We start from the raw sequence: 23675 nt of genomic DNA, 5'->3' as shown, positions 1-23675 counted from the left end.
AGCCTTGGAAATCATGCATATTACATTAGGGGTGTTGGTGACAGCTTAAGTATATTTCCATAAGGTTCCATTATATTTACGTATTAGTTAATGGATACTTAAAATATTATGTTACCGTAATGCTCATGTTTTATTAGCAAACTATCACATCAAATGGAGTTGCTAAGTGTGATGGAAAATTGGCTCTGCAGCTAGATTTCTGTATTTTCACACTGAATTTTTGATTTCTAATTCCCCGCCCATCCACCTCTGGTGAGGAGCTGATTTCATTCAGAAGGCGTGTGATCCCTGCCTTCCGCCTGACTGGGAGGCTTGGAAGTGCAGAGGGAGGACCCCGGCCTCTGGCTTCGGGGCAAGAAATTTAGCCTAGAGGTTTTTTGATCAATTCAAGCTCAGTTATTACTGTGTTGTGTGACACTGGGTAAGGTACTCGCCCTGTCTGTGCCTTGGTTGCCGTCCCTGTTAAATGAAGAGTTGGACTTGAGGATCTCTGTATAAGTCAGTGTTCTCCTGAGAAACAGAACCAATATGGTGTGTGTGTGTGTGTGTGTGTGTGTGTGTGTGTGTGCATGTGGAGAGAGAGAGAGAGAGGGGGGCAGAGAGAGAAAGAAAGAGAGGTTGAGGAATTGGCTCATGGAACCGTGGGGACTGGCGAGTGTGAAATCTGCAGGGCAGGCTGGCAGACGGGGGGCCCAGGGAACGGCTGACACTTCAGCCTGAGTCTGGAGGCAGTGTGGAGGCAGAGTTCCTTCTTTCCTGAGGAACCTCAGTCTTTCCTCTTAGGGCCTTCAACTGATGAGACGAGGCCCACCCACGTCACGGAGGTTAGTGTGCTTAACTCAAAGTCTACTGATGTAAATGTTAATCACGTCTTAAAAACACCTTCACAGCAATATCCAGACTGGAGTTTGACCAAAAACTGTAGACCACAGCCTCGCCAAGTTGAGGCATAAAATGAACCATTACAGAATCTACGGTTCTCAGGGTTCTATGGGTCAAATTGTGGATTATCTGCAATGCAACCTCAAATTCTGGTGTCTTCCGGCTGAGGGGCTGACCGGAGGTCACTGTACATCCTTGGGTACCCCGGGACTTCCCAAGGGGTGTGAGGGATCTTGTCCCCGGTGGTCTTCAACTGTCTCTCAGAACAGCACAGCCCCAGAGAGGGCCAAACCCCTCCACACCCATTCATCCACCCCCTGCCTACGACAGCCTCCTCCCAGGATGCAGTGAGTCGTTGCAACAGAGACCCTACAGCCTACAAAATATAAAACATTTACCATCTGGTCCTTTTTTAAAAAAAGTTTGCCAACTGCTGGCGTAAAGCACTGCACAGATTACCCGAACCTTCGCGGAGCTCCGTATTATTACAGTCATTACTGCTAGGCCGCAGGTAAATGGTGCTGCCTGGAGGGGTCAGGAAACAGGGGATCCGATGTGGCCCAGGCGCGGCTCCATGTTCCAAATCCTCTTCTTAGCATGTGCAGCGTCTACGGCAGACAGAGCCGGGGAGAAGGGATTCTGGGCTCAGAAAACAGCAGGAGCAGAAGCTAGGTGGTGGGAAATGACAGATTGTGTTTGGAGAGCGCTAAGTGGCACAGGAAACAGGCCTCTCATGTCCACCTCCCGAAATACCTCTGCCCGGCGTGTGGCCAGCAGCAGGGCCGGGGCTGGGGCCCCCCGGCTGCGCGCGGCTGCCGGGCCAGCGGCGGGGCTGGAGGTGGCGGAGCAGCATTAGCCGCCTGATTGAGTTATGACAGCTCCTCGCGCCCGACGGGAAGCCGGGCAAGGCGGTCCTAGCGGGGGCCTGCAGACAAATGATGATAAAGTGCTCACTTTAAGGAACCATCTCCATAATATTTCATGCTCGCGCGGGGGGAGGGGCGGGCAGGCTGCCCCGGTGGCACAGCTAACTACTCCATCAATTGACTTGATTCACGGCGGCAGCTACTCCCAGTCATAATATTTCAAATAAATGGGGCCGTGGATAGAAATAATATCTGCATCAATATTAACCCTGAAAGAACTAATGGACATAAGCTATAATTTCCTGGACACCCTAATAATGCATTTTGGCCGTCGTAGCCATGGGACAATTTTTCTTTCTCTCTTTTCCCTCCTCTGCTCATCTGTCTGTCTCTCTCCCCTGCTAGCTCCGCTTTGCTTACCCCCAGGCTACGGTTGGGGGGCGATCCCCTGTCCCCACCTCCTACCAGCCAGAACACCCAGCCAAAAAGGAAAGAGAGGGGGGCCTGGACTTCCGTGGTCTGCTTACTCTGAGCTCGGTGTGCAGTCCCTGCACACGGGTGAGCAGTGTGTTTGGGGACAGAGAGTGCGCCCGGCAGCCTGTTAGAGAAGAGGCTCAACTGGCTCTGACATCCATTCACGCAACAGATACTTACTGTGCACCTACTGTGTGCTGGGCACTTCACTGCGTGCTTGGGATCTGTCAGTGAACAGAAGAGAAAAAAACTGTCCCATGGAGTTTGCATCATAGTTAGCAGGGGTGCGAGATGGAGGCAGGGCACAACCGGTGAGCCCCCAAACACACGAGTAATCAATTGCACAGTCTGTTGGCAAGGCCGGGACCCCATAGCCCCAGAACCGCCCGCGTGCGACCAGGGCCTGGGGTGCTCAGAGGAGCGAAGTGCGATGGAGGAATCGGAGCCGTCGCGGCTCGTTCTTCTCCACAGTGTCAAGCACTGGCTGCCGGAGAGCTGAATGCGGCCCCTGGAGCTGTTTTGTTTGGTCTGCATAATATTTTCTAAAAATTCATGGATAACATTTAAAAAGCAGGAGATTTTGTTTAAAAGTCTGATTTCTACCTTCTCTTTAGAAATGGGAGGATCCAGCATCACCCACAGTCCCCCACGGTGGCAATTGGCCGGAGGTGGCCAGTGCCCGCCCTCTGGGCCCCTTCAGACGAGGTTCGTGCTCTGCAGTTTGCCTCAGTCCTCCCTGCTCCGTACTGTCCCTACTGTCCAGCCTGCCGTGCCAGGCCCATGTCGTTACTTAGGTCTGCCCAGTGGCCGCTGGCTGTCTAAACTTTCCTGTCCTTGCCCAGGTCCCCTCCCCCTACTCTGGTCCTGTCCTCTGTCTGATCCCACCACTTTCTTTGTAACACTTTGTGGCTCTATTACCCTGATGTTCGGGGCTCCGCATCACTTCATGGAAACGAGCTTCACAGGTTTGTGGCACTCAGCCATTCCCTCCCCCACTGTCCAGCCCAATTCTGGCCTTGAACTCTTGTTTTCCTAATTAAAAAAAAGTTCTGTGTATGTGTATATATGTGCATGTGTGTCTACACATCCCTGTGCACATACACGCATACATACATACATGTACATAACATGTGCAACCTCCAGCATCGAAGGAGGCAGTCTGTGAGCGTCGTCACAGAACCAGACAGACCCAGGTTCAACCTGGCTCCTGTGCACGCTGCTACAGGACCCTGGACTTTAGCTCCCTGTCTCTCAAAAGGGGACAACAGCAGGGCCTATGTCATAGGGCTGTTTTGTGGGACTAAAATGAGACAAAGTAATTCGCACAGGCTGGGTGTCTGGTGAAAGCGGTGACGTGACCAGGCTGCCGTCGGCCCTGCCGTTACTCTCAGGCTTGTGTTATTCTCACTGTCCTCGAGAGGCGGGGGGAGGCTGCGGGCGGGGGGCTGGCAGTGCTCTCTGGGGGGACCCGGAGGACACAGTCTTATCCAAGCCCAGGCCTGGGGGAGCTTTTGAACGTCCACCCGTACCTCTGCCCACGAGGGGCTTGCCCTCCAGCTTACGGGCAAAGCAGGGGGCTCCCACCAGGCCTGCAGCGTCCATGCACACTGAGGACGCAGCGGTGGGACACCTTTCACCTCGGCCGGCAGCTCGCGCACTTTGGCATGCATCGGAGTCGCCTGCAGGACCCTGTCAAAGTCATGTTGCTGGGCCTACTGCCTGAGTCTGAGAATCTGTGTCTCTAACGTGTTCCCAGGTGACATCGATGCTGCCGGCCCGGGAGCGCACTTTGAGAACCGGCAGTCTGGACTGTAATGTGGCAGGGCAGTCCCGCCGGTCAGGGAGGGTAGAAGGATGGGCCACAGGAGAGGGGGCAGCGGGGGGGCTTGCTCTCGTGGTCTGGGCACCGTCTGCTACTCAGAGGGGTGAGTGAGCTCACGCCTCGGCTCTGAGCCCGGCGGCCCGAACTCCTGTGCTGCCGCAGGGGACCTCCCGGAGTGGGGCGGCTCAGGCAGCGTGGAATGGGGTCTCCTGCCAGGTAAGCACCCAGTGGCTGAGAACAGCGGCGGGTGGGCCACAGTGGGTAAGAGGCGAGGGGCGTCTCCTTGGGGCTGAATGTGAGCCTGAAAGCGAGGGTGAGGGATGTCTGCAAGACGGGCCTGCCACGAGCCCCGCCCTGCCGCAAGCTGAGATGGGCTGTGCCCGCTCCCGCTCTGGGTCGGATTGTGCCCATCTACCCTTTCGCTAGAAAGGGGAAGAGCTGTGAGTCAGAGGCTCCTTGTGCTCCACTCGGAAACCTCTAGGCCTCGCCTCCCACTCCAGACACTGCTGTGGCAGCCGGCTCTATGCAGGCTGCAAGACTTGGCTCAGCTGCCACCCGACGGGACCTCACCTGCCCACCCCCTGCTGGTCTTCCTTGCTGCAGAGGCTCCTCTAACGCCCAGCCCATGGGGTGCTCAGTGCTCACACATGCACAGCCGGGCGTTGATGCCCTTCACCAAAAGGACTGGAAACTGATGGGCCATTTCTTCCCCCTTCCATCCTCCAGGTGGCAGTTCTGATATGCACGTCCTACGGCTGCCAGGAGGTCCCAGGGGATGGAGCTCAGTCGTCCCTATTGGCGGCCGGCACCATAGAGCAGCTTCACGTCAGTCTTCCTGCCTTCCTGTTTCCTGCCTCCCGTCTTGCATGCTTGCTCCCTGGCATCACGCTTCCTCAATAAACTTCTAGAACATAAGCCTTTGTCCTGGGCTTTGCTTTCGGAGGAAACTTTTCTTGCTTAGAGAACTTCCTCAAGACAGAGCTGAAATTCCAAGCTGAGTAGACAGAGATCATCCGCCCTCCAGCCCGCCGACAGGCCCTTGCTGAGGTCGACTCCGGGCCAGCATGTGCTGCAACCCAGAGATGCAACAAGGGACAGGCGGTGAGCAGGCTACAGGTCCCGATCCCGGGGAGCTTGCAGCGCATCGAGGAAGGGGTTAACGAGCAGCAGAAGCTTTGCAGGGTGATACATGCCAGAATCGGGAGAAACAGAGTGGGCACCGACCCACTGTGCCCAGAAGAGGTGATACCTGAGCTGAGATCTGTCACTAGACCAGGACAAAATCCAAACCAGCTCTTCAGTTTTCAAAGTCCACTCTAGGGTAGCAGAGATCAGATACATGCAATGAATATAACTTACTGTGTCATCCTTTCTAGAATATACTAGAATCTAATGACCTGCTCTCAAGGAAGCTCTCCCTTGAGTCTAACCAGAGCCTGGTGGCTCCAGTTTGTCCATTTTCTCCTGCTCCGGCCTTTGAGGAGAGAGAGAGGAACAGATTGCCCAGTGTGAGAAAATAAAATGCCACCCCCAGGCAGCACTGTGAAGCCAGGAGCCCCCGCCTGCCCCTCTCTCTGCCACCGTTTCTTCCTCTCTCGCTTCTGCCTGGGCCCGTTCCCTTTGACGGCCCTGATCTGGCACAGCACTGAGGGAGGACTCAGTCTCCCCAAATAGACCGCAGGTCCACCTGCCTCCATCACCAGCCTCCCTCCTCCCCAAATGAAATCACCTCGGACTGGGTCAGTGACACTCCGGGGGGCTCTGGGTGTGTTTGACACCCCAGAGAGTCCTCCCTCCAATTCTCAAAGCACGATTGGTTTTAAAATTTGCTTTAACCTCTGAAAATACCCACGAGCATAAAAATGGACCAAACAGACGTTTCCGATGACAGTGCAGGGTCAGCCAAACGCAGGGTCGTCTTTCTCGGCTGCACAAATACTTGGGAAGGCCCAGCTCAGACTCACCGCTGACTTGGGAGGTGGGGAGGGGACCAAGTGCACGTCCCTCTCAGGGGCACTCCTCAGTGTTCTCACGGGCCGTCATGCCATGTCCCCAGAACCTGCTGGGGGAGGGTATCTGCTTTACTTTTCTGAACTCTTGTTCTTACTCATTCTGGGAAACGTGGGTGCCAGCTCCTTTAAGGGATGTGGGATTTGGCTCTTGGTTTCTGCTGAGAGCCAGCATTTCCTGGGGCTGAAATTGGGCCAAGACCTCTGTGTGGCACAGCTAACCTCCTTCCTGTCCAGCTCTCAGACCCCCTAGGTGGTGGGGTCAGCAAGGTCAGCTTCCTCCCTCCCTTGGCAACAGGAGAACTTGGCTGAGGACAAAACCAAGGTCCCATGGCAGCCAGCCCAGCCAGAGTCAACCTGCTCCCTGGCGCAAACACCCTGAGGAAGGAAGTCTACTTCCCAGGACAGTGTCGCTTGGGCACTGGTTTGGCAGCCTAGGGGCATGTGTTCGAGTCTCAGCTTCACTACCATCTTGCTGTGAGACCTGGGGCCAGTCTCCTTCTCTCTCCGGATCTCAGAATCTCCATCCGCAAAATGAACATGCTGGTACATCTCTCGCATTCTAAGATACTGTGATTCCAGGAGAGAAAGTTGGGGGGGAGAGATATGAATGCATAGGTAAGCACAAGCTTTGGGGAGGAATCCTTTGCAACCCAGCCGCCTGCAGCATCCTTCTGAGCGAAGTAATGGATTCAGAATTCAAAGATCGTGAAGGTTCTTTATTGCTAAAGGGGGAAAGGTCCGAATATTGCTTAGCAAATTACCATCTGCTAGGGGCACCATTATGCCTTGACACAACCATTGGTCAGCAAATTGGTCACATTATTGGTTAGTAAATTTGAGGCTGCAGAATTATTTATTGGCAAATTAGAGATGGCAGAATTATTGGTTGGTGAGGCCAGAATTGCAGCGATTGGTTAGCAAATTAGAGATGCCTGTTTTGGTCTGTGAATAAATCACGGCTGGTCAGGGTATTGGAGGCCAAATTAGAGGTGGCCGGGTTATTTATGGCCAAGCCAGGAAAGCAAAAAGCGCATTTGCCCGGCAGAGAGGGGGTCAGCCCTCAGCTTGTGGGGTTACTCCGTCCATGAGAGTGCCTCCAGGTTGAAGTTGTGCGAGCTGGATTATTGTTCCACACCTTCTGGACCTGATCTCCCACTCCTTGTTTCCAAAGAGAGTTTAAAAGATGTGTGCACTGCTGGGGCTAGTTGGTGGAGCAGAGGCTGGAAGTCCAGCTCAAGAACAGATTTGATCAGGGTTGCTGCTTGGAAAGAAACCTGGATCTGACCCAGGAACAAGTTCTTCAAAGACAAGACTTCTCTTTGTCCCCTGGCCCAGCCTAGAATGCAGAGCCATGGGGCATGAGAAGTCCTTGACCTCAGGAGCCCAGTTCAGTTGGAAACCACTCTTCTATAGGGCTCTGGCCAGACCCCAGTTCTTGGGGAAGGCCACCTTTTCCCTGGAAATTTCCAGTGGTCTCACTCCCGTCTGAACTTTTCCTGTCTAGATCACTCACTACTCAGTTGTATCTGCCCTGCTTTCTAGTTGATTTTGACTCTTCTTGAGTTTTTCATAGCTCGTTTGCCAGATCAGAAGCTTTTTGAGGCTAGAACTCCTGCCCTTGCTCCACTCACAGAGTCTGGCACAGGACTCAACATGTATGGGTGCACATGATAGATACACGTATGTAAGTGTGTATGGATGGAAAGATGAAAGAATAATGGATGGATGGGTGGGTAGGTGGATGGATGGATGAGGGATGGATGGATGGGTTGATGGATGGATAAATGATGGATGGATGGATGAGTGGATAGATGGATGAATGTATGATGGATATATGATGGATGGATGGGTGGATGGGTGGATAGATGGATGGATGATGGATGGATTGAGGGATGAATGAATGATGGATGAATGTGTGGATGTATGATGATGGATGGATGGATGGGTGGATAGATAGATGGATGGATGGATGGATAGGGTGGATGGATGGATATTGGACGGATGGGTGAGTTGATGGATGAATGAATGAATGAATGAATGATGGATGGATGGATGGATGGGTGGATGGATGGATGGGTGGATGGATGATGGATGGATGATGGATTGATGGATGGGTGGATGGATGATGGATGGATGATGGATGGATGGATGGATGGACGGGTGAATGGGTGGATGGATGGATGGATGGATGGATGCATTGATGAGTGGATAGATGTATGATGGATGGATGGGTGGGTGATGGATTAATGATGAACAGATGAATAGATGAATGAGTGAGAAATGGATGGACAAGTGGATGGATAAATAGTGTTTGGATAGTGGGATAGAAGAATGGATAATTGTTGCTGGTGTTGTTTATAGGAAGCCAGGGATCCCAAAGTGGAGGAACTTCAAGTTTCAGAGTTAGAAGGGATTTGAAGCCATGTAACCCACCCCCTTCTGTTCCCTAGGCTAAGTTTAAAAAAAAAAAATTAAGGAAAGCCATTGTCACTATTCACACACTTGGGACCATAATGGAAAGTCAGCCAGGGTCTTCCAGTAACCCCAAAGATAATGAGCCACAATCATCCTCCATCTGCAGAAGAGAACAGATGAGGAGAGCCCAAAAAGAATCTCAGTGCTGAAGGAGGATGATTTTGTCATGGGTAGCTTCAGCCTCCAAGATTATCACAAAGTCCTAGATGAAACAGAGAATTTCATCACTCTTGTCATGCTGGGCTGTGTTTTAACTTTCCAAAGTGACTATACACTCTCCTCATCACTTACTCTCATCTCATCCCAGGAAGTGATGTGGTAGAAGAATCCTCTTCATGTTATAGATGAGAAAACTACAGTTCAGAGGGAAGGACCTGGCTCACCCACCACCGGCCAGCTGACCTGCCACCTCTGCCCCCAGTTCTGACGCTTATGCTGCAGTTTCCTTATTTTATCTATTTTATTCTATCTCTTTCGCCAACGAGACCATGAACATCTGATGGCAGGGACCACATTAAGCATCTGTCCCTGGTCAGCAAGCCCAGGTCAGCACAGCCTCTGCGTTGGTTGAGTGGAGAGAACTAAGAGATGGTATAATTTTATTCTATAAACTCAACAAAACCCCTAGTGTTTGTGTTTTTCAACTTTTCAAAGGTACCTAGTTATCTCATTTATTCCCTGGAAAGGCAGCCGGCATCGTTCACTGCTGGTGGCTCTGTTTGCTTCCTCCCGGATCTGTCCCCCACTCTGCTTCCCTCCTGGGAGGCTAGTCCTTGCGGATCGCATGTCCCACTGCCCCACCCTCCAGCTTCTGGTTGGGTCTGGCTGATAGGAGGTGCCAGCAGGAGATGAGAAGGTGGGAAGGGGAGAAGTTGGAGTATTTCTCCCCTGGTCCCTCCATGCTTTACTGCGATGTCTCTGCTGGGAACTGAATCCCTTCCTGACGCCAGCTCCCTCGAGGTGTCCTTCCCCCACTCCTAGCTCTCACCTGGCTCCCAAGACATTACTCCTTCCCCTCTCCCCGCGGACCTAAAGTGATAACAGGGCAAATTCTGGGTTTGGGGGCGGGGCTCAGCACACCGCTTGCTGACTCCTTTGACTGCGGGCACCTCTGTCAGCAGTCTCTTGCATGAAGTCGGTTCATTGGGAGCGCTGGTTGGTAGGCGGGCAAGCTCTGGAAACACCAGTGGTGTTCTCAGTGTGGCCACACCTTCTGCTTTTTTAAGGAGGCTGGAAATTCAGACTTTTACATGAAACTGTGAACATTTAGTAAGAAATATTGGTTCAAATACTTTTAAACACTGAGCGGGTCTAAGAAAGAATACATCTGCTGGCTGTCTATCGCCTGTCGGTTGTCACTATGCAGCACCATTTTTTAGTACATGGAGTATGTTCAATAAAATTACCGCTATTTCCTAAAAAACAGAAACACTGACATATCCCCTGCTTTCCTTTGCATTATTTTCTGAAATGAAGCCCACCTCTGTGAGGTAGGGCAGGACCACCTGTGACCAGGACTGCAGACCTCTTGCCTCAAAACTCCCTTTACAGTGGCTACTGCGTGGACGGAAGTCCCAGCATTAATGGCCTTTGTCCAGCAAAGCACGTTAGTTGCTGAGGTTTTACTCGGTGCCCAGATGGACCTGGAGTCTAACTGAGGCACGAGGAGCACCCAGGTGGGGTCCCAGCAGCACGGGAGGGGGCTGGAGCCCGGTTAGAAAACCCAAGAAAGGCTGACCAACCTTGGGAACAAACAAGGAACACTTGGGAGCAGGAATGTGCGACATCTAATTTTAGGTTGCTCGCTCTGCCATCTGTAATGCCACTGTCCCTCCATTTCCCCCAGCCTCGGTGAATATGTGTTAGAGTACAGACTTGAGTTGGTGGCACTTCAGTGAAAATATCAATCAAAATATTTCAATGAAAATATCAGAACAATTCCTAGAGAGATGATGTCAGGTGGAGATGAGCCAGCACAGGGCGCCAGAGAAAATACAGGGTGCCCAGGCCAATATGAGTTTCAGATAAACAAGGAATAATTTTTAACATAAGAATGTCCCCAGTATGGCATGGGATATACTATACTAAAAACATTCCATTGTTTATCTGAAATTCAAATTTAATTATCTTTTGCTTTCTGCAGAAAGCAAGGATTCAGCAGAGACAGAAATTTGGATATAAGAGAGGAATAGGTGAAACATAAGAATCCTTAAAGATATTGGGGATGGGGCTAGGTTTCTCACCAATGAGGAACTGGGGGGATTTGACCATTCGTAATTCAATCTGAAAGAACAAATAACCATTAGCTGATAGCAAGGTTTCTCCAGAGGTAAATAAAACTTCATCCAAGCTTAAAAGTGACCCTTACCCTCCAGGAACAGCCGTCCAGAGGGGAGGCAGGGACGTCAACTGACAGTGCCATGCAGCTGACATGAGGCCGTCCCAGATCTTTGGGAGTAGCAGAGAGGAACAGGGGAGCCCAGAAGGGCCCCCCACCCAGCCTGGGGAAACTTCTGGCAGAGTCCTGAATGATGAGTAGGAGGTGAGTTGGGCATACAGGTGCATCCAGTTGCAAAGGAGACACGGCATTCCCATTTTACAGCAAAAAACAGGGGCCCAGGCAAGTTACGGGACTGGCCCAGCGTCCCACCACTATAAATGGGCTGGAAGCACCAAGGTTGCCTGAGTCCTGGCTGGGAAATATAAATCCTGGTTACTCTTTAGAAAGTTCATGGTCAACAGAGGCTGTGTAACATACACAGTTTGATAGTAAGGGAGTTTGACTGAGGGAGTCCGTGAGTTTCTTGGGGATCCTTCTTGGGTACAGCTGAGCTAGGATGAAAAAAAGTCGTGGAAGTGAGAGGATTTGGGCAACAAGTGTGACACAATGATGGGCAGACCCAAGAGTGGACCTATGACAGCGGCCTCCTACCTACAAGGTCAGCAAGCCAGGGCAAGGATTCCACTTACACCCCTTCCACACTGAGCATCGGTCCCAGAATTATTTTTGTCCAGGAAGAGGAAATGGGAAGACGCGGTGTTTACTTCTAAAACCAAAGACCAGCAGGCAGCATGGCGCTGGGGTGAGAGCACAGACAGGAGGCCCAGCCGCCGACGCGACCCTGGCGAAGGTCCCCTGCTTCATCTCTGCAGCCCTGTGCTTTCCGTCTGGGAGTCACCACGATGACAGAGGCAGTTGAATGAATTAATGCGTGTTAAGAACTTCCAACACTGCAGGCACATTTTAGGCACTATTTAATTGCTAGCCTCTATGTATTGATTTATTGGTTTATTTGTACTAGAGAGAAACAGAAACAAGAGTGGAATACGGGTTTCTCGTCCAGCAGAATGAAGCATCCAAGGAGGACAGTCTCCAGTCACAGAAGTATTTACATTTAACCCCGAATGTTCAGAATTTCAGGCTCCAGGACTAGGCAGGGGAGAGAGAATTTTGCTCCTGGGTAGATTTCATGCAATTCCAAAGTCCTACCGTGGAGGCATTAACCTCAGAAATGAGCTGACACTGTTGCCCCACGCCCCTCATCATATTTGGAAATGGCGAGTCCTTAGGTGGGATCCTGGGCAGTGGCCGGGCTGGGAGGGTTCCGCTGTCAGGGAGTTTCCTCCAGGCTGAGGCTGCTTGCGCCAGGGGGAGAAGGCTGCCCGGAACCCCGCGGCTTGGAGCCGAAGGTCCATTCCAGAGACTTCCAGGTCTGTATGCATGTGTGTGAGTGTGTGTGTATATGTGTGTATGTGTGTGTGTGTATGTAGGTATGCATGTGTGTATGTCTATCTGTATATGTGTGCTTATATGTAAGTGTGTATATGTATATGTGTGTATATGTGTGTATGTGTATGTGTGTATGTGTGTATGCATGGGTGTATGTTTATCTGTATATGTGTGCTTATATGTAAGTGTGTATATGTATATGTGTGTATGTGTATGTGTGTATGTGTGTATGCATGGGTGTATGTTTATCTGTATATGTGTGCTTATACGTAAGTGTGTATATGTATATGTGTGTATGTGTATGCATGTATGTGTGTATGCATGGGTGTATGTGTATCTGTATACGTGTGCTTATATGTATGTGTATATGTGTGTATGCTTGTAGGGGTGAATGTGTGTATATGTGTATGTATGTGTGCATGTGTATGCGTGTACGTGTGTGTCTGTGTGTCCTAGGAGGAATACCAAAATTCTCTGAGCTCTCACGGGGGCCCAGGCCCACTGCTCACTGCCTGTGCTCACCTGGAGCCCCCATCACCCACCACCCAGGCTGCTGGCTCAGACCCAAGGTCCCTCTGGTCCACGGCTCCTCCCAGATTCTGGCCGAACTCCCCCCAGGCCGTATGAAGGAGCCCAACAGGTGTTTCTCGATTCCCCCCTCTTTTTCTTTCTTCCTCCTTTTTTGGGGGACTGAGTTTGCTCGCCGGGTGGGTTTCTCTGCTCACTTTCCCACAGCCTGATGGTTATTACATGAAAAAATAGCTTCTTGCACCTAAGAGAGACATTCTCTCTCTCCAGTAACCAGGGATTTTCAATGGCAGTCACTGAGCAATTATACGCTACGATTTACACTGTATCCTCCAGCCTGTTCTTTGACAAAACGAGTCCCTATTATTAGTCAGGCAATAATCAAATGCCTAAAATAGGCTTATAAAAGATCTCAGAGCTGCAGGAATGGGCTGTTACTGGGAGTTATGGTCCAGGTCAGGAGCAGGTTTCGAGAAAAATGTGCAACAACACACGCAGGTTCCTATTTTGCCAAGAAAAAGCTGCACAGTACAGAAAAGGACAGGCTGCGGGGGCAGGGGCGGGAAACCGGGGACCGATCAAGTCACAGTGCGTAGCTCACAGCCAAGCTTCCGGGGCTAACATGTTCTCTGGGGTCTTTTATGCAAAAAGGCAATTTGTTGGGCCTTTTCATTGCCCAGGAAACCACTTGAAGGAGTCAGAAATTCTGTCATCGCACACACTGTTTTAGAAACGCCTGACCCTGTCGTCTCTCTGCCCCGTTCTGCTCATCCTCGTGTACAACTGCGTGTCCCAAACTTCTGCCACAGTTTTTTATGCATCATCCTCACAATTTTCCTCATATCCATGCACCTCCTGTACTATGTGATGGAATTGCCATTTTTCTTTAAAGAGACTTGTTCCAAATAAATAAAACTTTAAATTCACTTATTGTAGTCGGCAACTTTGTAACATTGCTGAAAACGGAAAATCAGTCTCTTTCCTTGCTAGCTGCAAACATGGGTTACTTCTGTCCCAGCCTCCTGCCACCTCCACCAGGAAGCCCTCTGCCCTGCCTCTGTGTCCAGAGAATTCTCAGGCTGCCTGCCATTGACTCCCAGCACACAGCAGCGTTTCCTGGGGGGGTAGAGGGGCAGCTCTGCAACTGGGCAGTGGCAGGAACCAGCACCACCATGGCCAGATGGGACTACATGCGTGCGCTTTGGACTTCTGTTAATTGATATGTTTTGTCACTAAACCTAAGAAGGTCTGTAGCTGCTGAAAACTACTCACCTTTCTTCTGGGCTTTTCTCTCCTAGTATTTTATAGACAGCATATTTAGCTCTCTCTTTCTTCCACCACCTTGTAATTTGGTATAGCAGATATAGAGAGTCCATCTTCCCAATTCACTGTTTCAGTATTTTGTTTTTCACTTTCTCTTGATCTAGAACAGTCCAGAGAGGAACCCACACCCAGCTCAATTCTTCCAACTGCTCTTTGGAAGAGTTGGAGCATGTTGAGATAATCCCAAAAGACGAACTCCTTTGGTTTCTGCTGGGTGAGAAAGTGGTGGCACAGTCAGTATGTGCACGGGACCTGGGACGCGGAGGCTGCCATCTTCTTCCAGCCTTTGCAGCAAGGGTCCCGGGGGTCCCGATGCTTAGAGAGCAGCTAACGCACCAGTCCTCATCTTCTTCAAAGGAACGAATCATCTCAGCACACTGCACTATCCCAGCTCCACCTTTAGGGAAAGTATTTGACCTGGCTGAATCTCAGTTTCCTCGCTGTGAAAGGGGAAACAGGAAGATGACTGTGTCCCCGTGCTCCAGCCAGGGGATGGAGGGAGGGAGTGCACATGAGAGTCCCAGCCTGGCCCTGGCATGTAACATGGCTTCCTATTCCCCAGTAGCAAGCATGCTGCATGCCGCCGTCCCCAGTCCCCACTAGGTAACTTGGACCAACCGCTGGAAGGACGCAGCAGTCTCCAACTTTGGCTAACAGAGAGCAAGCATGCACCTAGCATGACCCCTTCCCCAGTGGCCCTGTGTTTGTGAGCAGAGTCTTGCCTCTTCCTAGGGGCTGACTCAGGTCAACCTGACCTTGGCAGCTTCCCAGAGGCCAAGCTTCTGGGGTTGGCTGGTCACAGGCTGAGCAAACATGGTCTTTCTGCAGCCCTCACCTCCTTTCCCAGCCTTCCTGCCAGAGTCTTCCTGTTATAATCCTACCAGAGCAGAGGTGGAAGAGCCACGTCTAGGTCTCCACCAGCCCATGGGAGCCTGCTGGCGTGGCTAGGGTCTCCCAGACACACGTGCTCAGTGGCTGTGGGATGTTGCTAATATGCAGCTTTGGAGAAAGTACTAGATGGTTCTAGTGATTTCTCTGCCATGCACTTAGGGCAAGTGAATTTTTCTCTTTTTTTAATCTTTTATAGATCTTTTAACCATAAAATGGGACTCTATTTCTGTCTCTTATTTGATGAAAGAGATGTCCTTTTAAATTTTATTTTTAAATCAAAGTATAATATACATACAATAATGAGCAAGTGTTATAAATATACAACCCAAGGGTTGGCTTACTTTCTGGAAAGAATCAGATAGAAAATATTTTAGACTTTGTAGGCTGCACAATCTCTGTTGCAACTACTCAACTCTGCCTTTGTTCATGAAAGCAGCCACGGGCCACATGTAAGCGATGAACGTGGAATCCGGGCAGCTGGCCACATGTGACCTGTCAGCCGTGGTTTGCCAACCGCTATGGACTGGATGTGTGTGTCCCCCCCAGAATTTACACGTTAAAACCCTATTCCCCAGTGTGATGGTATTGGGAGGTGAAGCCTTTGGGAGGTGATTAGGGTTAGATTAGGTCACGAGGATGGGAAACTCAGGGTGGGATTAATGTCCTTATAACAAAAGGAAGAGACGGGAGATCTCGATTTCTCTCTCTCTCGATTGGGTAATTTATAAACAACAGGAAAGTGTTGCTCACAGTTCTGGAGGCTGCAAGTCCAGGATTAAGGTGTCAGCAGGTCTCTGGTGAGGGCTCGTTGCTCATAGATGGTGCCGCCTGTGTGTCCTCAAGTGGCAGAAGGGGAAACCGAGCTTCCTCAACTGTCCTTTATAAGGACACTGATCCCATCCTGAGTCCGGATCCCTCAAGACCTGCTCACCTCCCCAGTGTCCCTCCTCTTAATACCGTCATGTTGGGGGTTAGGTTTCAGCACGTGAACTGGGTGGGGTGGACACATACACCCAGACCACAGCAGGGGCTGTCTGTACACCAGGAAGAGGGCCCTTGCCAGGCGCCAAATCTGCTGGCACTTTGATCTTAAACTTCCAGCCCCCAGAACTGTGAGAAATAGTGGTAGCTGTTTATCCAGCAGTCCGTGGTGTGATACTGTAGCAGCCTGAGCGGACGAAGCCACCGATCCCTGCTGTAACCCAGCGAGTGTCATGAAATAAGCACGCCTGCGGGAGCACCCGGCTCACAGAGACCAAAGGTCACCAGCGTCCCGGGAGCCCATCTGTGCCCTTCTCAGCCACTAGACTCAGTTTACTTCCATGGCCCTCTGAGGCTTTTCTTACAATTTTTATAATTTCTTATATCTTATCATTTTCCTTTTAGTTTAAATGTTTAGCTTACATGATAGACTGGTTAGCCATTATCATTTAGGACTCGGGCTTTCAAGCTTTCTAGAAACGGCAGAGACCTGCCTTCCAGGGAAACATGCTGTGTGTGCGTGTCGGGCGGCAGGAGCAGGGCCCTGGCTGTGCCGGAAGCAGAGATTCAGAGTCCGTCCTTCCCCCTCTGTGCTCAGGACCCAAATGGGAACAACCGAGGCACGTTCAGGAACTCTGAGGGTTTCTCTGAAGCCAGTTTGATAACTGCTTCTTGGAATACTCATTATTACCCCAAGTAAGACAAATATTCAACCTCCACTTCACTGCAGACGGCTCCTGTCTTCTCCATGGGCCCTGGACAGGATCAGGGGCACAGCCGTGGGCCTGCAATGCCAGCAGCAGGCAGCGTGTGGAGCCAGGTGGGCGCGCGGGCTCACTCATTCACGAGACACCCTCTGTCGACCCCCAGAAAGACCTGGGGGAGCGGAGCTTTGCAGGGGCTGGATCCTGCCTCACCAGAGGGAAGCGATTGTCAACAGGCCATGGGTGACAGCCAAGGAAGGGACTGTGCCCTCAGCTGGGGGACCTGCAATTCAAGTTACGGGGACATTCTTGGTTATAACTAATACTTCTGAGAGTAGACGGCACCTGCTCTGCTTTCTGTTCCATTTCTTTACTGACCGAGTGGCGCCCTGGGGTTCCAGGCACCCTGTGGCCTTCTCCCTCCTCTAGGACTTACGCGCCTCCTGGAGAGCAGAGGCAAGGGCAAAGGTCAAGGCTCTGGAGGAATCAGGGTGGGAAACCTCGTCAGCTGACAGCCAGAAGGGAGCCCCCAGAAAGCAACCCGGGCTGGCGTGTCCCCTCACTTCCTGCCGTGAGCCTGTGGTGGCCCTCATGGCAAGGGTGGAGGTGTCGGGTGGCACCTGTGAGAAGCAGGTGAGCAGATGAGTGGCCGGACAGTGAGGGGCTGTCTCGGTCTGTGTCGCGCTGCTAGGACAGAAAGGCCACAGACTGGGGGATCTGTAAAGAGCAGAAACTGATTCCTCACAATTCCGGAGGCTGGGACGTCTGAGACGGGGGCCCCGGCGTCTGGTGAGGGGCTTCTGCGTCGTCCCAGGGCCAAAGGCGGAAGGGCAAGAGAAAGGGAGAGACAGAGAGGGACAGCGCGGACCCACTCCCACAGTGACCTCATGACATCAGTCCATTCATGCGGGTGGCCATGGCTCTCTTAAAAGTCCCGCTTCACAACACCGTCACAATGACAGTTAAATCTCAGCATGAGTTTCGGCAAGGACAAACATTCAAACCACGGCAGAAACCCTTACTTACAGGGGCGTTAGAGGCAAACCAGCAATACCCAGGCCTGCGGCTCGGCTTCTGCACTCGGCTCCTCCACTTTTCGACACCGGCCTGGCCCAGCAAAAGCTCATGCGACCTCTCCGACCCTCAGCCCCTGCTGTTCTCCAGGGGAAAGAGTCCCTGCTGGAGTTTTGCACTGTGGAGAAGGGAGCATGAGAGTGAAGATGCATTTTCGCATTTTTGCTGGACAGCAACGGCTCTCCACTGGGGATGGCTTTTCCCACCTCGCCCTCCCCCAAGGGACATTTGGCAATGCCTGGAAGCATTTTTTTTTTTTTTGTCACAACTGGGGGAGGAGGGAAGGTGCTATGGGCCTGTAGTGAGTAGAGGCCAGGGACGCTGCTTTAATGTCCTACACGGCACAGGACAGCCCCATCCTTCCCACCCACCCAGTGAAGAATGGTCCAAGCCAGGTGTCAGCAGTGCCGGCCTTGGCAAGCCCTGGGCTAGAGTCTGAGTTGTGTGATTTAGACGGGGCCAGCTGTCAGTGGGCACCCAGAGGCAGGTGACGACGGATGGTGCCCTACTCTTGCTGGGAGGTAAGATGACAAGGCAAGTTCTCAGACCTCCATGGCTGGACCTTCTCTAGAGTTTGAGCCCAGAGGACTTTCTGAATGTGGGCAAAAGAAACATGGCCCCGGTCACTAAAAGGAACATCTTCCCTGGCCCCATGACAGGCCATATAAGCACTAACAGCTTTCAGAAGAAATTCATTCATCACTGGGGCTCTCGTTCGTTACCCAATTCCCCACTCAAATTCTCTCCTCCGTGGGTCCCTGCACCCCCTGTTGCCATGTGTCGTGCTGCCCCCCCCCGGTTCTGAAGGGACCTTATCAGCCGTGTGGGCACCAATCCATGGCAAATCACTGGAAGATCAAGCCCCCCGATACCTCCGCTATCTTGTCCCCAGCCGCCCCAGCTGCTGGCGGCAAACAGAGCAGATCTGGTTTTGGGTGATATCATTCCACGTCCTCAACCAGAGACATTGAGATAATAACTTTCCAAATATTGTCTTACGAGATGTTTATCGCTGTAAAACAATATTTTGTCACCAAGCCGTTGAGCAAGGGACAGTATCACCTTGCAGAAACACGCAGGTTGGTGAGGGGAGGCCAGGTCATCGCACGGGGTGGGGAGGTTTTGCGGGAGCAGTGGACGGGGTGAGAGAGGGGACTTCGATGGACCCCAAGGTCTTTGAGCCCAGGGCGGGCGCTTTTCCAGAGGAGCCGGTTTCCAGGCTTTAAGCAATGAGGGCCTGACCAGGGGGGAAATGCAGTTTGCTCTGAAAGTGGGGTTTAGTGGGGGGTTTGGAGGTGAAAGCCCCTGGCCCTGCTCGCAGGGAGCTCACAGTCCGGAAGGGAAGATTCAGGAAGCCAGTGCCAAGCGGGGCAGCTACATTATGGGCCAAGTTGAGCTACCGGATCGCCTTGTTTCATCGTATGATAATCATCAACTTCATCACAGTTCCTCTGCAAAAATGAGATAAATAACCGTACTCAACCCCGCTAAACACACACATTGGCTAGAAATGCATCGTCCCTCGGTTGGGGCGAGCTGCAGTTCCACCAGTCCAGGATTCTGAGTCCCCAGGAGACGGGGAGAAAGGGCAGGGAAGGGGACAGGGGTAGAGGATTGAAGGGATGGGCCAAGACTTACCAAGCCACGGTGCGGCCACAAGGCCATGCCAGGGTGGAGGCCAGCAGGCTCTGCTCCCTGAGGCTCACCTGTGCCACAAGCATGCCTTTGGGACATTCCCGCCCTTTGTGAGACCCTTTCTAGGGAGATCCCCGGCAGAACAAAGGCAGATGGGAATGAAGAAGGGAGGAAAAATGCTGTGTGTGCTTTGTCTCATATTGGGGGCTGAGGGAGGGGCAGTGCCGGGGTCACAGTGCCGTAGTGCTGCTATGACATCGTGAGCCAAGTCCCTCATGCTTCCAGAGTTGGCATCGGGTTGTGGCGAAGGGCACGGTTCTCCAGCCCGGCCGGCTCTGCCCACGCTCTGACGCTGCCACTCACTGCTGGCTGTGCCACCAAGCCTGCTGTGACGAAGTGGCAGGATGTGTTCTCTCCCACTTCTGGAGACGGGACAGGGATGGGGAACCTGCAGCCTTGGGGCCACATGTGGCCTTCAGGATCCCCAACTGCAGCCTTTTGACCAAATCTAAATTTTACAGAACAAATCCTTTTGTTAAAAGGGGTGCAGCAGAGAAAGATGAAGCTTTTCTTGCCTCCTTTGGTGCTTGAAAAAGAACAATCTTGAGATCAGAAGACCGCAGGTTCCCCACCCCAAGGTGCATTAGATTAAAGCCCCATCCTGCTCCCCCCGGTGTGACCTCATCTGAACTATTACATCTGCAGTGACCCTATCTCCAAATAAGGTCATATTCTGAGCCCCTGGGGGTAGGACTTGCACATATCTTTTGGGAAGGGGACACAATTTAACCCATAAAACTGGGTGACACGGGAACCCAGGGAAGGGTTTTGTATGGTGTCATGGCATAACCTGTTTTTTGTTGTAAAAATATGATTCCACTTGTTATGCACAGAAAAGACTCTGGAAGGCTGAGATGGCAGCCAGCAGCCCACGCAGGAAGCTGTTGCTGTAGCCACGTGCGCCGTGGCTGCCGCTCAGACCGGGAGGGTGCAGTGGGGGTGGGGCGTGGCTGCACCCTGGATCCATGGTGGAGCCAGAGCCGATAGGCTTTGCTGATAGATTAGATGCCAGGTGTGAAGACAAGAAATAACTGTCAGGATGACTCTTTGGGTTTTGAACTGAGTATCTGGGCAGATTTGTGTGGCCGTTTACTGAGATAGTGCCCAGAGGGGCAGGGCAGGTTCAAGGTCGGATGAAGAGTGGTGATTCCAGGGTCCACTTGGGCACAAGTTTGAGCTGCCTTTTAGACCTCCAAGTGGAGACGCCGCACGGAGAGCTGAGCCTCCAACTCGGCACGTCCAGATCCCAGCCCACCCTCCTCCAGATGCCGCAGCTCAGCCACCGGCCCCACCACCACTCCTGTGCCCGAGCAGGAATTCTGGGGACAACCCCAGCCTCCAATGTGTCACTCAGTAGTGGGTGTCCTGACTGTTGAGTGCGCTCCAAGCCCACCCCCAGCCCTCCACACCCCCCATCCTCTTCCCGAGCCTTCATCTTGCGTGCACCTGACCATCCGTGTCCACGTGATGGTGGTGGCCTCCTCCCCGGCTCTCTGCTCCCAGCCTGTCCCTTCTGATCCACCACCCGTCCTGCAGCTGGCAGGGCGTTGGTTACTAAAGATAAAAGGGGACATTTCAGGTATCTTCCTTCAGCTAATGGTGTCACGTAGACAGGCCTGCTCACGGAAGGTTGGGTGGCATTTCCGCATGATCACACTGCTCAGAGGGAGTTCTCCTGTGGCCACATACATCTGTAGGACCAAAGTTCTAGACTTTGAAAGATTCAAGTCCTGACTCCCAGCCTTTGTGGCTGAGTGACTGTTGTTGTGTGACCGTAGAAGGCACTGTCCCAACTGGGACAAGGGATGCCACTGATGCCGAGGTGGGACTGTAGGCACACACCGCATTGCTGGGGCTGACCACGAGTGTGGGTGCCGTAGACGTGTAAGTTACGGAATCTCTCCGGGCCTCAGTTTCCTCCAGGGTAAGGGAGGATAAGGAGGCCACCAGGCAGGGCTGGCTGAGACGCGATGAGGTCACGCGCGGGCAGACACCTAGCAGGGCACCTGACCCACGGAGCTGCTCGCGACCAGCCTCACACAAAGGACCGTTTGAGAGCCAGCGTCACCCTCAGCTCTGCCAACTGCCCCCTGTACATTTTTCTATCGGAAGAAGAGCAATTTTGAGAAACTACAGTCATTTGAAGCCCTCCTTCATTATTAATTTTATAGAGAGTTATTTTGTGGTTCTGGCTTTTTTTTTTTTTTTTTTTGGTAATTAGATGCTGTAAAAAATTTTTTAGTGATTTTCTCTTCTTTGTAATTAGAAATAGCGATTAGAGTATCTTTTATATTACATGGCATTTTTCCTTTAAACAATTGTATACATTTTGTATTCTTTGCTTTTCTCCATACAGACTTTAATGAGAATGGATTCATTGTGTACCATAATTTGCTATTATTATAGCGTGTCATGAAAATGAGTTATTTCCGTCACAGAAATATAATGCCCAGCCTAATGTATTTTTGCTGGTGGGTTTTCATTTTTTCCCTCTAGGGGCAGGGGAAATGTGTTTGCCAAGTTTAGAACCCACTGGAACCCGAAAGGCTGGGGAGGTGCGAAGTGAACTCAGGCCTCCTGGAGTCTGCAACAGCCTCCCGCGCCTCCGGGCAGTGCAGGGCACAGCGTCGGGCCGCGGGAGGTGGATGTCCGCGTTTCAGTAAAAACACACAGGATTCTACACTGTCAGGTCTCAGCAAACGCAGCTGTCCGTGCCAGGTGTGGGGAGAGCAGAAGCAGGTCTCTGCTTAAGGCTCTACGAGGCTGTGCCATGACTGAGGTTTGTCCAGGAACCCAAAGTTTCTCTGAACATCTGTGCATGTTTCGTTCTGCTGCTGGGTGCAAACTCCACGGTGCAGGTGACAGCTCGCATTAGCTTTACGTGGCACAGCCCGGCCTACGCACAGCGCTGCCAGGGAGCTTCGGGCTGAGCTCATGGCCTGTCTGCCGCAGCCCCCCAGCCTCACGGCCAGGGCAGGCGAGGTGGGGGATGTTATCCCTGCAGCTCACGGGGAGATAGTGCCCGGTGGCCGGGCTCTCACTAGACAGACCCTCGACCTCCCGCCCACCAATCAGGGTGTGCTCCGCTAGAGGCTGCTCCCAGGGGCACAGATGGAATGTGACATCATGTCCGGAGTCAAGGAAGGGGGCATGGGCAGGAATAGACCAGCCCTGCAGAGCTGTCTGGAGGTAACATCTCACAGTCCTGGTCAGAGTGGGCACCAGGATCACCAGGGACATGCCACATGTGCCAGTGGTGGGGTGGGTCCCGCAGGACACAGGTGGCACACTCCGACAGGGTGACAGGAGAGTTTATGACAGCCCTCTCGCACGGGTGTGGGCTCCGGCAGCTCGGGGGAGCACCCCAGCTGCAGGGTGGCAGCCAGGCAGCGGGGCCGCAGGTGCCTGCTGCAGCTGTGGGCGAGGCCAGCCCTGGAGCTGACCCTCTGCCCACCTCCAAGGGGCAGAACTCGCCTTCCCTCGCAGGGCAGGAGCCAGGGCCCCAGGATGTTTGCCTCCTCCTGTCCTGCGGCTTCCGGCTTGCAAAGCACAGCATTTCATCTCATCCCCTGACTCTCCCGACAGCCTGGGACAATTCTTCCCATTTTACAGAGGGGAAAATGGGATGTTTAAAAACTGGCCTGAAGCCACAGCTACACGTCTGGCAGGAGCCTCAGCACCTGCCCAGGGTGGGCAGCAAGCTGAGGAGGGTGGGAGGGGGGAGCGCGCAGCCAGGGCTCACAGCTGATGGGGTGGACCCCCCACACTGCCTCCGAACTCAGGCACCGCAGCCAGCCCTGACCCGGGGCATCCCGGTTAGGGGACCAGGGTTTGGTCGCAAATTGCCAGAGTCCAGATCCCAGCTCTGCCACTCAGTAGCCATGACGGTGGACAAACTACTAAACTTCATGGTGCCTCGGTTTCCCCATCTGGAAATTAAGGATAATGATAGCATCAGCTTCATGGGATTATTATGAAAATTAAACAGCTCATCAGGGAAAGCCCTCTGGGTTGGTTTAGACAGGTTCCTGTGCACAGCTGCTAGGCTGTGCTGCTCACTCCTTCGGGTGAGGAGGCTGCAGCCCCCCAAAGCTTGGCCGGCCGAGCCTTGCATCTGCGAGCTTGTGCCTGCCCAGACAGAATGCCTTTCCTAATCCACCTGGAGGGGCAACTTTTTCTAATCCATAATAAGGCTTGCATTGGTGGGGCATGGTGGCT

Source organism: Lemur catta, chromosome 20, assembly GCF_020740605.2.
Source record: "Lemur catta isolate mLemCat1 chromosome 20, mLemCat1.pri, whole genome shotgun sequence".
Lineage (NCBI taxonomy): Eukaryota > Metazoa > Chordata > Mammalia > Primates > Lemuridae > Lemur > Lemur catta.
This window is presented reverse-complemented; position numbering follows the sequence as displayed.